This window comes from Nilaparvata lugens, chromosome 3 (genome assembly GCF_014356525.2).
Source record: "Nilaparvata lugens isolate BPH chromosome 3, ASM1435652v1, whole genome shotgun sequence".
In the NCBI taxonomy this organism is placed as follows: domain Eukaryota; kingdom Metazoa; phylum Arthropoda; class Insecta; order Hemiptera; family Delphacidae; genus Nilaparvata; species Nilaparvata lugens.
In genome coordinates, this window is record NC_052506.1 from 14,797,681 (window position 1) to 14,812,118 (window position 14,438).

Sequence of the window (14,438 nt, forward strand, 5' to 3'; positions counted from 1 at the left end):
AGCAGATAACTCATTTCTGTGCGTTTTAATAAATTGCCGGAGATGAGAGTTATTATGATTAGTCTCTTGTTTGGCTAACTGATCGTTTGTCATCACAGCTCATTTGACGGCGCCATCCTTCTTCCAGAATATGTGACTTCTTTCAAGTTGCCCGTCTAGACCGTTCGCCATCATATCCCAGTTATTATTATGACATTAATAAAACGGCTCCCTCGACGGTCCTACTATTCTCACAGTTCCAGTCGATTTACATCATAATTGAGTCTCACACAGACTACTTTGTGCTTAAAATAGAGCTTTGTTTCAGTTCCTACTCATCCACTTCAGTTTTTTTGAAGTTGATGAGGAAAAGGTTTTTTTGAGGTGGCATATTGCTCATAACTTCGTCCGTATTACAAGGCAGCAATAATGTGAATTGGAATGGGAGGCACATAAGTGCTGTTATTTTTATCACATCGACTTCTCCGCTCCTCAGCATTTCAAGGTATCAGTAGTCGAATACAAACTACGAGTTCTCATTATTAGTCATGATATGAAATGAATGAATTACGATTATAAGAATATCACTTTTATTTATTTATTTGTATAATATCATATTCATATGATATACGATAATCATATATTGATTGCATTAATCATAATCATAATATTCATATTCGTTGATGAAGAAATAATTTATAACACACTATAACGAGTTTCGGCTTTCACAAACCAGTGTTACTGACAATAATAGTTCATTTTAGAAAAATAACTTGAAAATAATGGCTTGAAAGCTGAATTGTTGTGTTTTATAAAGACTGTTTCTATAAAAGTTTATTATGGAATTATTCCTTCATTGGCTTACAATCCAAGTAGCCCTATTGGAATACTTTATTAGAACATATTCATACTATATACTTCCTACATTATTCACACAATTTATGCTCTCTAATATTCAAATTCATAAACTAATTTGTTTGAGAATAACAATTTCCAACTCTGCTATATGAGTAATTAGATGAATTCAAATGGAAATATTGGATCTTTATTCAACTCAAATTCAATGTTGTGATTATCATAGAATTTTATATCCAACTAGCAGGTCACCCATGCTTCGCTACGGGAATTAATTAATAGATAAAATTATTTATAACCGTGAATATTCATCCATATACAGGAGAGATCAGATAAATTGTGTTCACAATATCTCCATCAAACTTTCCTTGATATTTTTATTCTGAATGAGTGAGATTGGTAAACTGATTAGAATAAAATTACTCTCTCCAGGTGTTAACAAAGCTATCATGATAATGTTTTTTCTTATTTTCAGCCTAGATGAAGAAGGAAGCAGTTCAAGAAATAAGTTTTAAAATGTTCAAGACTTATCGAAGCTCAAAATTGCAGGTCAATATAAGAAACTGGACAAAATCTCAATTGAATGATAGATTTTATTCTTAACTGTCATCTGATGAGTATCAAATCTAATTAAAAATATATTATCAATATGAATAATGAATCAATAAAACAGTATGTACTAGAGCACTAATATCATATTTCTGTTAAATAATCCCATACAATAATATAGTAAAGAACTGGCTTATACACGTACGGGATAGGGAAATTATGTTTGACGCTAACGTCTGAACTACTGGACTGATTAACTTGAATTTCTGCATAAAGATTCTTAATTAAACGAGTATATAGGCATATTTTCAATTATCCAAGATTTCATTACGTCAAGTTTTCAGTTTGTAAAGTTTTAAAATTGGCCCTTGCGGAGCACGGGTTACCTGCTAGTTATAAATAATTGTTGAGAAGAAGAGGGGAAGTAAATTCGAAATATAGAAGATGCGTTGCGACGATATGTAGGAGGCGAACAACTTGTGTCGACTCACTGCTTTTGCGCTGTAGAAGCTAATGTTTTTATAGTGCTGCAATAAGAAGACAGCTCATTCTCATAAATCATAAGAAAAAATACAAGCATTGCTATGAAGCCGGCACTGCAACACCAACAGTTAAAATTCCAACAAGAGCAACGTCCAGAGCAGCCGTTTGTCAAATTATACATCCGCCAGTTGTGTAAATTATCATTCCAGAGCAACCATTTCTCATTCAAAGCTGTCCGATATTCGCTCCAAACAGTTACAGCATCATAAATTCATTTAACTGCCAAACCCAATGCTCTTCACATATTAAAATCAAAATAAAGCTCACAAAAATTTATCTACTGTTAATTATAACGCTTCAATGCCACCAGTATAAGTTATGATGTCATTCTTGTTTATGATTCCAGTATTATTTGTAATCGAAGCAAATTGGTTACAAATTTCGACTTGAATAAGACGTTTTGACGAATTTGAAATTATCAGAAATAGAAATATTATCCAGAGCGTGATATACCGATCAACAGTAACAAAAGGTTTCCGCCACATCCTGTCTTTCTTTATAATAACAGAGTTTCGTTTTGAAGCAAAATGTGAATATATAATCACAGATTCCAGCATTCTTCTATTTTTAAAAGCTTACTACTCCCTTACTTATGTCCCCATAGAAAGCAGTTTTATTTTTCTTTGGAAGAAAATATTCATAATTTTATATCATCTTTCATTTGAAGGTCTTCAATCAATAACATTCGCATCATGACATCAATGCATTCTCATATTTGAACTTCATATATTTTTCAATGAATAATAACAAGTTATAGATGACCAGTAAAAATGTAAGCACAAAACTTGAATTGAAAATTATACAAATTAAGTTGAGTCCAGATGCTGGTAGTTCGCCTGCAAAGAAACCTGACAAAACGTGCAAAGGTGAGGAATTCTAGCATTAAAAGCATAGAAATTGACAAATGGCTACCAGTATATTTAATAGCTATTGCTACTCCTCCATCATTATTGTATTTCCTGGTGAATTCTACTTCAATAATACTCAAAATGATAAGCATGGACAAGGCTTAGTGAACACAAGTCTCTGACGAATACAATAATTTTATTAGGGTTTGGATTTTGTCAAATTATAGAAAAGAACTAGAATATACCAACCTTGTAAATAAGGAAAAGTATGACTCTTCACTCATATGTTGCCTTTCAAGCAAATTTTCAATTATTATAGAAAAAACCATTTAAATTCTCAAAGGTTTTATGAAATTAAGGTTGTATCCAGCATACTATGCATATCTTGATAATGTAATGAATGTCACAATACAAAAATTAAAATTTCTCCAACCAAGCCCTATGATTATGAACTTACTTTTAAGAAGCTTCTTCGTAAAGCTGCGACGAAGAACAGTTTTGAAACAGCGGCTGTCATGTCTGGCTGATTTAGAGGCTCATTAGAGGCGATTTCGACTTGTGTTTACTCGCCTGTCCAGTTATAATTTCATTTCTTCAAGTTTGTCATCTTTCTTGGCGAGTGCGTGTTCTCGTTGACAGTTTGAACGCTCTTCAAAAATGCATGACGAGCCAATTTAATAAGACTCAGGTGGGTGGAAGGCGAATAACTCCCATTCAATGTCATTTTCTGCGCTCTATTACCGATTTAAATTGGCCTCTCCGTACAGTCTGCTCCCACAACACGCTCGCGTGATTCATGCCTCCTATGAAATGAATAAACACACCGAAATTAATGCAGAATATCTAAAGAATTCTAGAAAATTTATAGCTTACTCTCATACATCAATTACGTGTGCACTCCAATAAATATTATTGCATACTAAATCATCGTGCAGCCTATTAAGCAAATTCCAATAATAAATCTTTAGACGGACCATTTGATCCGCTCTGATGCACGAAAACTTTATGTAGCATTTCTTCAGAATAATTTCTTATTGGATATTATCACAAAATATTGGGTCAGTTGGTCAATCTCTAGTAAATTATACAAGGAACAACTTGTGATTAGAGGAACTGGTCATTCCTTTTCCTCTGGAATTCATTGTAGTTATCTAATCTTTTTATAGAATTAATTCTATATTCATAATAATTATCTAATTAATTCATAGAAGTCCTCTTTCATAGTAGTTTTTCAATAATAGATAATAGCGTATACGCTTCCCACATACGATGAGAGTCGTATGAGAATTACATACCAAGAAAATCGTGTGTCGAATCATAAATCATATCAAAGAATCATTATTGTGATTTATTATTGTTATCAATTTATGGTATATATCTATTCTTGTCTGAAATTGTAAACCAATGTTAGTAATTCAAGAAATTATATTAGAGGAAAAACCATTATGTTAATAATATCCTAGATTCCTAGTACATAATTGAGAAATCCCAATTATTGAGCATCTTGATTGATGAACATTCATGGTCGCATCCAAAGACGATTCTTAAGAACAAACTAGGCTGAAAGGTACAGTTTGCCTGGTAACTAATAACAGGAAACGATTTCATTGTACCTGGTTGCAAGGCAACACGGTAACCTATCCTTTCGAATGAAAATCTTTCCATTAATAAGTCCCTTAATTTCTTCATCATCTATCATACAAAAGTTACATCATCATACAATTCCATCCTCACACACATTAGTCAGTTGATCTGTCATGATTATCAAAGTCTCGATTAGATAGATTTATAATTCTCCGAGTTCCCTTGAGAAAAATAAGAGATTCATCCAACAAGCCGTTCACCCTTGTTGAGAAGTGCAACTCCTTGGAAGTTTCCAAGTCAAGACATGATGATAGAGGGAGGGGAGGTAAGTGTGACGACGGTTTATACAAGTCACGTGGTTTTATATTAGATAATTAAGCCAGGCCAGGGTTCCATGGAAACGAGTCTGTGGTTGCAGGGCTTTCCACTCCCTGCTCTGACACCCACCACCCCTACCCTATACTCTCTACCCTCCACCCACCACTATCTGCAACCTCCATCCAACCAAGCTGGTAACGCATAACCAGTACCCTCCCTTGCTCGGTGATGCTATGCGCCCATCTCCTTGAGAAATGCCCTTCAAGCTTCTTGGTTTTCCAAAGTGCCTCATTTCACACTTTGACTTTCTTGCATCTTCTTCAGGGTCGGTCTTCTGGCGATAATTCGCTGGAACACCCGATACACTGAGAGCTTAATACAGCGGATAGTATGTGTAGTGGAAGATAAGTTGTTGTAGAATACAGGAAAGTGCTTGGAGATTTTAAAATCAATACTAAATTGTTATCTATATTATTTCTAAACCGTTGTTGTTTCGTGCAAGAATATATTGGATAAGTTTCATTTGAGACTTTAATTTGAGAGTCTTATTTTTAATTCATTGATAAAATAGAGCAAGTCTTCAGCAAATAAAGGATCACATAGAATTTTCTATAGGCTTTATGATTTTATAATTTGATCTAATCAGTTAAGTCCCTAGCTATGAAAATCGTTAAATCAAAAATCTAATAAATTATCACATAAAACCTCCATCACATCTAAATCGTCGTCGTCATCTCGTAGTCGTCTTTTTACAGGGGTAGGCATTAATACCTGTTCCGCCTTCAAACATTCTCCCACCTTTTTCTTGGTCTGCCAATACTTCTCCTCCCTTCTGGCTTGTAAGCAATGACAGCTTTCGGGATTCTTCCGTTTCCCATTCTCTCAACGTGTTCTCTCCAATGTTGTCGATTCTCGTCAACTTGTTGAGGTATAGAGATCACATTGAGCTCTCTACGGATATCGATATTATAAAGCCTGTCCTCTCTGGTGCATCCCTTCACTGAAAATCTCATTTCGGCCGCCTGTAACCTGCTCCACTCCCTTCTCTTTGGTACCCAGGTTTCAGAGCCATACAAAAGAGTAGGGACGGCCATTACTTTATAAAATTTGAGTTTCGTCTCTTTTCGGGCTTTATTTTTGAGAGTTCTGTTAATAGTTCCGCATATGTACTGGAATCTGATAATTTTTGCATTCAAGTCGTGGTCTTCCTCGTATGTAATATCACATCCCAAATATTTGAAATGTGATACCTGTTCCAGTATTCTGTTGCTGAGAACTATTTTAGAACGTATTGGAGACTTCCCCAGAAACGCCATCACTTTTGTTTTGTGCAAGGAAATCTTCATAATTATTATATTCTGAGCTCAGGAGATGGAGTTGGTATATTGCTCTTTGCAGATTGTCCTCTGATTCCTGCAATATTACTTGATCATCTGCAAACCATAATGAATTGACAGCAATATTGTGTGTTAGTTGTATACCTGGGTGGATTTGTTGCTTCCACTTCCTACAAAGGTCGTCCGCATAAATATTGAAGAAAGTTGGTAAGAGAGGACAACCCTGTCTCAAACCAACATTGATAACAATTTCTCTGACTGGGAGCCTGAGCAGTCTAGGATTATTTTTGTCTCGCTGTACAAACTCTTGATGACTTCGACTAAATGAATTGTGAAACCTCGTTTGATCAACTTATCTAACAATAATTGACGATTGACTTTATCAAACGCTTTTTCGTAGTCCACGAATGCGAGGTGTATCTCTAAATTGAATTCTACTCTTTTTGCTATGATCTGTTTCAATGGGAAAACATCGTCCATACATGATCGGCCCTTTCTGAAACCAGCCTGCTCCTCTAATGGAAGTACATCAGAGATTTTCCGAAGTCTATTGTTCAGAATTCTGCTGTACAATTTATAGACATTGCTCAACAAGCAAACCTCTATAATTATTCGCGTCTTTTCTGCTTCCCTTCTTGAATAGAGATATTACTAAAGCTTTTCTCCACTCCTCACATAACGTGATGTCCAGCACATGTTGATTAGATGAAGCAGTCGAAATTTCAGTAATGTTCCGCCATATTTTAAAAGCTCCATATTTAGCAGATCCACCCCAGTTGCCTTCCTATTTTTCGTTTGATTGAGGGCTTCTTCCAACTCATCAATGCTTATCAATGATTTTATCAATGATCTAAATCGTAACAATCATAAAAATTTCTTATTGAAGGATAATAATTATATTGTAATTCCACTACAAATGATGATTGGTTGGCTTCATATTCCTCTTAGAACCAATCTAATCTTCACAACCTCTCACAAATATTCGAGATTATGATTTGATTCATTGATGAATGCAGATAATCATGTAAATGAAGATCCTCAGTCACAGATGAGTTATACATTATCGAATGTCAGTTTAGTAAAACATTGCGGATTGCATATACTGTACAAGATATGGATAGAAATATTGTCTCCAGTAACCATTGAAAAATGTCATCAGTTTCTTTACAGTCTTTTGTATATATTTTTTGATAGTAGCTCTTATCGAATCTCCTTCTAGCTGTTCGCCCTGTTGTCAATGTTTGCTCTTGCAGATAATTTAAGGGTAGTTTAATTGGATCTTCATTTGATGATTATTAGTTTCTTTGATTATCTTCTTCCGATCTTTCAAAAGTCTCACTTCCGCCTTTAAGATGCACAGTGGAAGAATTAATGATTCATGCTCATCAAACTCAGCCCACATGTAATTTTAAGATATATTTAAGGATACTTGGAGCTCAAGAAACAAGAAAGTTCAGATATTCCAGCAAAAAATTCCTTACATGAGTACAATATATTTATTCAAAGAATATTCCACATACAAACATTCTAAGAACAGTGGATTGTGAAGTAGAGAGTTTAAAATGACTCACATTGACTCAAATATTATGTATATAAACATTGACTCACAAATGACTACACAATATTTCAAATTGTTTCAATTCAAAACTTTGGAGAGGAATTTTGAAGAATTTACCTGTTTTTCTTCTCCCAGTATCATTCTGATGATTATTGTACAGATCAATAAATAGATAAATGAATAAATACGAATCTGTTTCTAGGAAGGTTCAGTGGTAGGTAGGGAATAGAAATCTAGTGTGGGTTATTATATGCCACCTGGAAATATTTATTGATTGAATAATATTGTATAGCATGATAATATGATAAAATAATCATATTCTTATCTCAGGAGAGAAACGTTTTTTTCTCTGCCTGTAGATTGCGGTTACGATCGATTTGCAGTAGCGTTACTCTACTAACATTGTCTATCCTTCTTGGGTTGAATGAGTGTTAAAATTTGAGTCGCTGGAAAAGCAGGGAAAGCCATCATGTAATTTCCATCAGAAGCAAATTGGAAACGCAATGACAAACGATCCATGAGAAAAGAAATATTCCACCTCAATATTTACAAAGAGCTGATTTGAAATTCAAATCGCATTAAAGTACAAACGTAAAGGAAGGAGCTCGGACAAAGAGAACTTTCCGGCACTCAAATTTCCCTGCTGTCGTAATGGCAGCGGCATTTTTTCAAAAAAGTTTTCATGTCTTTTTTATATTCTCTCATTTCCTATTCCGGCGAAAGCCATCATCGGCCCACTAAGTTATTCTTCTCCGCAGAATTAATTCCTGACATTTTTTAAGTATCCCCGTGCAATTCCCCCAACCACCATTGTGCCAACCACAGACATCTACGCATTCCCCCGAGCCCCAATCACTGTTATTATACTTTCGTTCCTTCATCACTTGCCTCTCCCTCTCCCTCACCACCATTCGTGGCTTTTTTTCATTCTCATCAGCTGCTCACATTTCACTCACAGCCACGCTATTTCTTTGATGGTATCGATTTTGGACTTCGACAAATTCTTCACCACAAGTGAGAATCCATCATTATCTTTTTCCTGACGGTGATGTCCACTTAATCCTAGACTAGTACCAGGGTGATGATATGAGATTTAGAGAAATTTTCATTATTGGTTTTAAGTTCTAGGTTGGCTAAAAATAAAAACCAAACCATCAGGAGTCATTTTGGAGTTCATAGATAATATTAGTTAGGCTGGGCTGAAGGAGTCACCCTTCATCAGGGTGAGGTGCTCGTCACCTCTTTTATCTAATTGCGCATGTATAACAATCAAGGTGATCACTTTTCCTCTCTATGAATACTACTAACTAGATTTAATCATACAATTAGCAAACAGTTTTATAAGGATTGATAAACTACATTACTTCAATCCTCACTAATAAGCAACATTGAGCAATGAAGAGTATAATTATATCACTTATTACAATGGAATTGCAAGTGGTTAGGTGACCAGCAGAATGAGTAGTTGATTTTCAACGCCATCTGTATACTAACATTAATGTAATAATGTAGCATTTTCTATTCAAATTTATGTATTTTAATTGTAATTTAATTTATGTAATTTTACATTTTTTTGTAATGCAATGTGGAGATGTGGAAAATAAATTGATTAGATTTGATTCCATTGAAACCCTCTTGTTATTCCATCTATAATTTTTTGTTCAATTTCAATTTTCTCTGAAATTCCATATTTGTCTCGTAATTTTCCCAATCCTACTATATAAATCTAATCTAATCCTTCTACTCCCCTACAAAATTCTTCCATTCTCTTTTCGAGTTATTAATGTCACTTTGTATCCTTCTTTCTTGAGGAGATATATGATAACGCATGGAAATTGCGGGAGTATGATGAGTCAAGTCTTGAGATAGCCTATATCCGTGGATATGGAAATGAAGTGTTTGCGAGTGTGAGTGCGCGAGCAAGGCAATATGCTAATCAGAGAAGCAAAACGAGGGTGCTGTTGGAAAATGAATATTGTTAGAGAGCTGCCTCACTCTTTCTTGCCAGTTCTATCTTCCCTCTCTCTTTTCTGTGCTGTTCCTTCGTAACGATAGAACTGCGTGAGTTTAGCGGTGGCGGGAGGGGATTTGAATTTGATTGTTACCGAGGCAAGAGCGTTGCTACGAATGAAATACAGAGGACGTTTATGATGCGGATATAGGTGGAATAAACTAGGAGATGAGGGAGCGCTGTTGGGGGGTCGGAGGGGGCTGAACAATCGTTGAAACCCTTGCTTGGAGGAAGAAGTTGCTGGAGTGAGTGTAGGGGGGAATTTTCATCGCGAACGGTAAGCTTGATGACAAAGAGGGGACGTTTTCATTTTGCATAAGGAAACACCGGAACGAATGTTCATCGAAACGAGGCAAATGGCGGGCACCTACACCCCCCTACTCAAATATATCCCCCTCCTCACCATTCAACAGAATATATACTCATCCTGGAGCAGGCTGAATTAATGAAGCCATAAAGAGAGAAGGAGCGACTGCTGCAAAGCGTCACCCACTCTTAATTTAATATTCAATTTCATCGCTGAATACAGTGAGCTACATTATCTCACCAGCAATATTATGCTCCCTTCGCTATTCCACTCGACTCTCTTCTGCGACCGCCCTGAGGAAGCACACTCTCCCTTCTATCTAAACAAAACTGATTTAAGCTGTTTGGAGGGCTTAAGTTATCATTTTCACCATTCATAACCCTTATCAAGAATTAATTCATCAAAATTAATTTTCAAAGTTTAACATAGAACTCACTAGCACCTCTGTCATTCTCTGTCCATCAAAATTTCATGCGATTGATTTTCTTGTATTTATGTTCTTGTAATGATGTTCCTGAATGGATAATAATGTGTTCACGTGGATGGATGACCCGCTTCACTTGAGATTCATGCTTGATCATTGATAATAAATTATCATGGATAACAACCGTTCCATAGTGATTTTTATAGTTTGAGTTTTCAGTTTAGGATTTCAATTTTTCTTCTATTTGTGTTACAGTTATTATATTCTATAATTAGGATTTTTTATAGACATTTTAAATTGATAAATATCTATTTATTTTTGAGAAAGCATAACAACAGGACAAAGAAAAAGACAAAAACGATTGAAAACCGTAACTACGAAGAAGATAAGATGGAATCACATATTGACAAGTTTCTCAAGCCAAAGGAATTATCTATCGACCCAGATTCGCCTACGGCAGAGAGAGAGTGGAAACATTGGAAAAAGACGTTCGAAAATTTCTTAGAAGGAACGACAACCAAAGACAAAATGAAAATATTGGTAAACTTCTTATCACCTGCTTTATACGAAATTGTGGAAAGCTATACTTCATATGAAGAAACTATATCCATGTTGGAAGATATGTTCGTTAAACCGAAGAACGAAATTTATGCACGATACTGCCTTGCTAATGCAAAACAACAAATAGGTGAGTCCATTGATCACTACTATTCTGAACTAAAAAGATTAAGCTTATCATGTAACTTCACTAGAGTGTCAGCCGAAGAAAACAAAAACGAGCATATTAGAGATGCTCTTGTTTCAGGGTTATGTTCTATTGAAATTAAAGAGAAACTTTTTCAACAAGGAGATTTGAGTCTACAAGAAACCGTTTCCCAAGCACGTGTTCTTGAATCCGCAAAAACATATGCCGACTCCTTTAAAAGTACTTGTTATACAAACTCTGTTGAAGAAAATAAAAACATAAGCTTGAGTGAATCTTTCTCAGATGTTAATGCTGTAACCCAAAATCGACAGGCAATTGTAGAGAAATCCGTTCAATGCCAACGTTGCGGATATAAAAAACACTCAAATTCTCAAGAATGTCCTGCAATAGGAAAGACTTGTCATAAATGTTCCCGAATTGGACACTTTTCCCATGTGTGTAAAAGTAAAACGCTCAAAGAAAAACTAACTACGTCAACTATTACTGCAGCTGGTATAGCCAGTAATCTTTCTAAAGCTACAATTATTGTTTCGGTGAATGGAATAAATACACCAGCTCTTATTGATACCGGAAGTGTTGCCAGTTTTATTGATGAAAAATTTGCAAAAACAAATAAATTTAAAACTGCATCAGATTCTTGTTTTATAAGATTTGCATCTGTTCAACATAACACCGCTACAAAAGCATGTGTTTATAGCAATATTGTGTACAAAGGAAATGAATACAACAATATTAAACTCTTGGTATTAAAAGAATGCTGTTGCAATGTGATACTTGGTCACGATTTTTTGATGAATCACTCTACAATAAGTTTAGCATTCAATGGTAATAAACAGCCTCTTGTAATAGATAATAATTCTACAACCACACCACCCTTGAAAGATTGCCTCTTGGTGGAGGCCATGATAAAACCATGTTCCCTTTTCAATGACTTGACTCCCGATTGCCACCCAATAACTACCCGATCCAGAAGACACCCACAAGATGACTATGAATTCATGAAGAATGAGGTCAATCGCCTCCTTACAGAAGGAATAATTGAAGAAAGCCAGTCCAGTTGGCGTGCCCAGCCTTTCATTGTAACCAATGGACAGAAGAAACGAATGGTCATAGACTATTCACAGACTATTAATAAATTCACAAATTTAGACGCATACCCTCTCCCATTGATCGAAGATCTTGTAAACACAATTGCCAAGTACAACTTTTTAGTACTGTAGATTTCAAGTCAGCTTACCATCAAATACCGATTCTTGAGAATGAACGACATTACACTGCCTTTGAAGTAGGCCGAAAACTTTATCAGTTCAAACGAATACCATTCGGAGTAACCAATGGAGTAGCTGCCTTCCAACGTACAATAAACGGACTTATAGAAAGAGAGAATTTGAACGACTGCTTTGCCTATTTGGATGATGTTGTCATTTGCGGTTCAGATCAAGAAGAACATGACAGAAATCTTAAGAAATTTCAACAAGTAATTGAATTGTATGGCTTGACTATAAATGAAGAAAAATGTAAATTTTCAAAAAAATCATTGAAGTTCCTTGGGTATGAGATAAAACATGGAGAAATTAAACCTGACCCAGAACGCCTTGCACCACTCATGAACTTTCCACCCCCAAGAAATGCTAAAGAAATGAAACGACTCATGGGTTACTGGCTCATTACTCCCGATGGATTAAAAACTTTTCTCAAAAGATTCACCCCCTTGTCCACATACAGAAATTCCCTCTATCTCAAGATCAGATGGAAACTTTGGAATTGTTGAAAAATGAAATTGCTTCCGCGGTACTGCTCTTTGTTGATGAAAATGTACCATTCATAATTGAGACAGATGCATCAGATTTTGCAATTGGTGCAACATTAACACAAAATTCTCGACCAGTAGCCTTTTTCTCACGAACTTTGTCCCAAAGTGAAACCAGGCATTCAGCTGTTGAGAAAGAAGCCTATGCCATTGTGGAGTCTATAAGAAAATGGAGACACTATTTACTACGAAAACAATTCACTTTGATCACTGACCAAAAATCAGTCACATTCATGTTTGGCACTCAACACAATAGAAAAATAAAAAATGAAAAGATACAAAGGTGGCGCCTAGAATTATCTGAATACAAATTCAACATAGTCTACAGACCTGGAAAAGAAAATGCACCAGCTGATGCACTCTCTCGTATATGTATTACAGCTGGTTGTTCAACATTGAACTCAGCTTTGGCAAAATACCATGATGAACTTTGTCACCCTGGTGTAACTCGTTTCTACCACTGGCTCAGAATGAAAAATCTCCCCTATACTGTAGATGATGTAAGGAAAATTTGCTCCAATTGTGCAATTTGCTCTGAAATAAAACCACAGTATATGAAGACAAAAGGAAATCTCATAAAGGCAACAAAACCTTTTGAACGAATTAATATGGACTTCAAAGGACCCGTACAATCAAAAACAAGAAATAAATACCTACTGGTGATGGTTGATGAGTACTCAAGATTCCCTTTTGTATTTCCTTGTCCAGACATGACTGCGAGAACAGTCATAAATTGCCTGGTCTCATTAATATCAATGTTTGGCCTTCCAAGCTATATTCACACAGACAGAGGAACATCCTTCATGTCAACTGAGTTGAAGAGCTTTCTTGGCTCAAAAGGGATAGCAACTAGTAGATCAACGCCTTACAATCCGAGAGGGAATGGTCAAGTAGAGCGATATAATGGAATTATATGGAAAGCAATAACACTAGCTCTAAGATCACGAGGACTTGATTCAAATCGATGGGAGGAAGTGTTGCCTGATGCACTTCACTCTATTCGATCTCTTTTGTGTACTACAACAAATTGCACCCCTCATGAACGAATGTTCCTACACATGAGATCCTCAACAAATGGACAGTCACTACCATCTTGGCTAATGAGCCCAGGACCAGTTTGGCTGAAGAAAATGAACCGAAATTCAAAGCAAGATTCATCAGTAGAAGAAGTTGAATTGATTGAGGCAAACCCAGAGTATGCTCACATTCGTCGCCCTGATGGACAAGAGTCCACTGTGTCGCTCCGTCATCTTGCCCTAAGATAACATGAAAATCTAGCCGGGTAGAATGATATGATAAACCATATGTTTTCGTTGTCATTGTATTCATAAATATCAAATGTTGTTGATCCGTTACTAGTAGAAAGTCATGTTCAATTTTATTTGATTAAAGCTCTACAAATGAAGAGTTTACTTATTTCAGTGTGAAAATGTTTATGTATGATTGAGTATTATGTCTTTGTATTGCGAACTATTCAATAGAGTCAAATTACGTCATTGGGGATTTGTTGAAATCCACCATTAGTATCAACTATGCAAATTACTATGCAAATTCAGAAAAAGGAAGTATCGTAAGAGAATGTGAAAGGGAGATCTCTCACTTGCTTGCC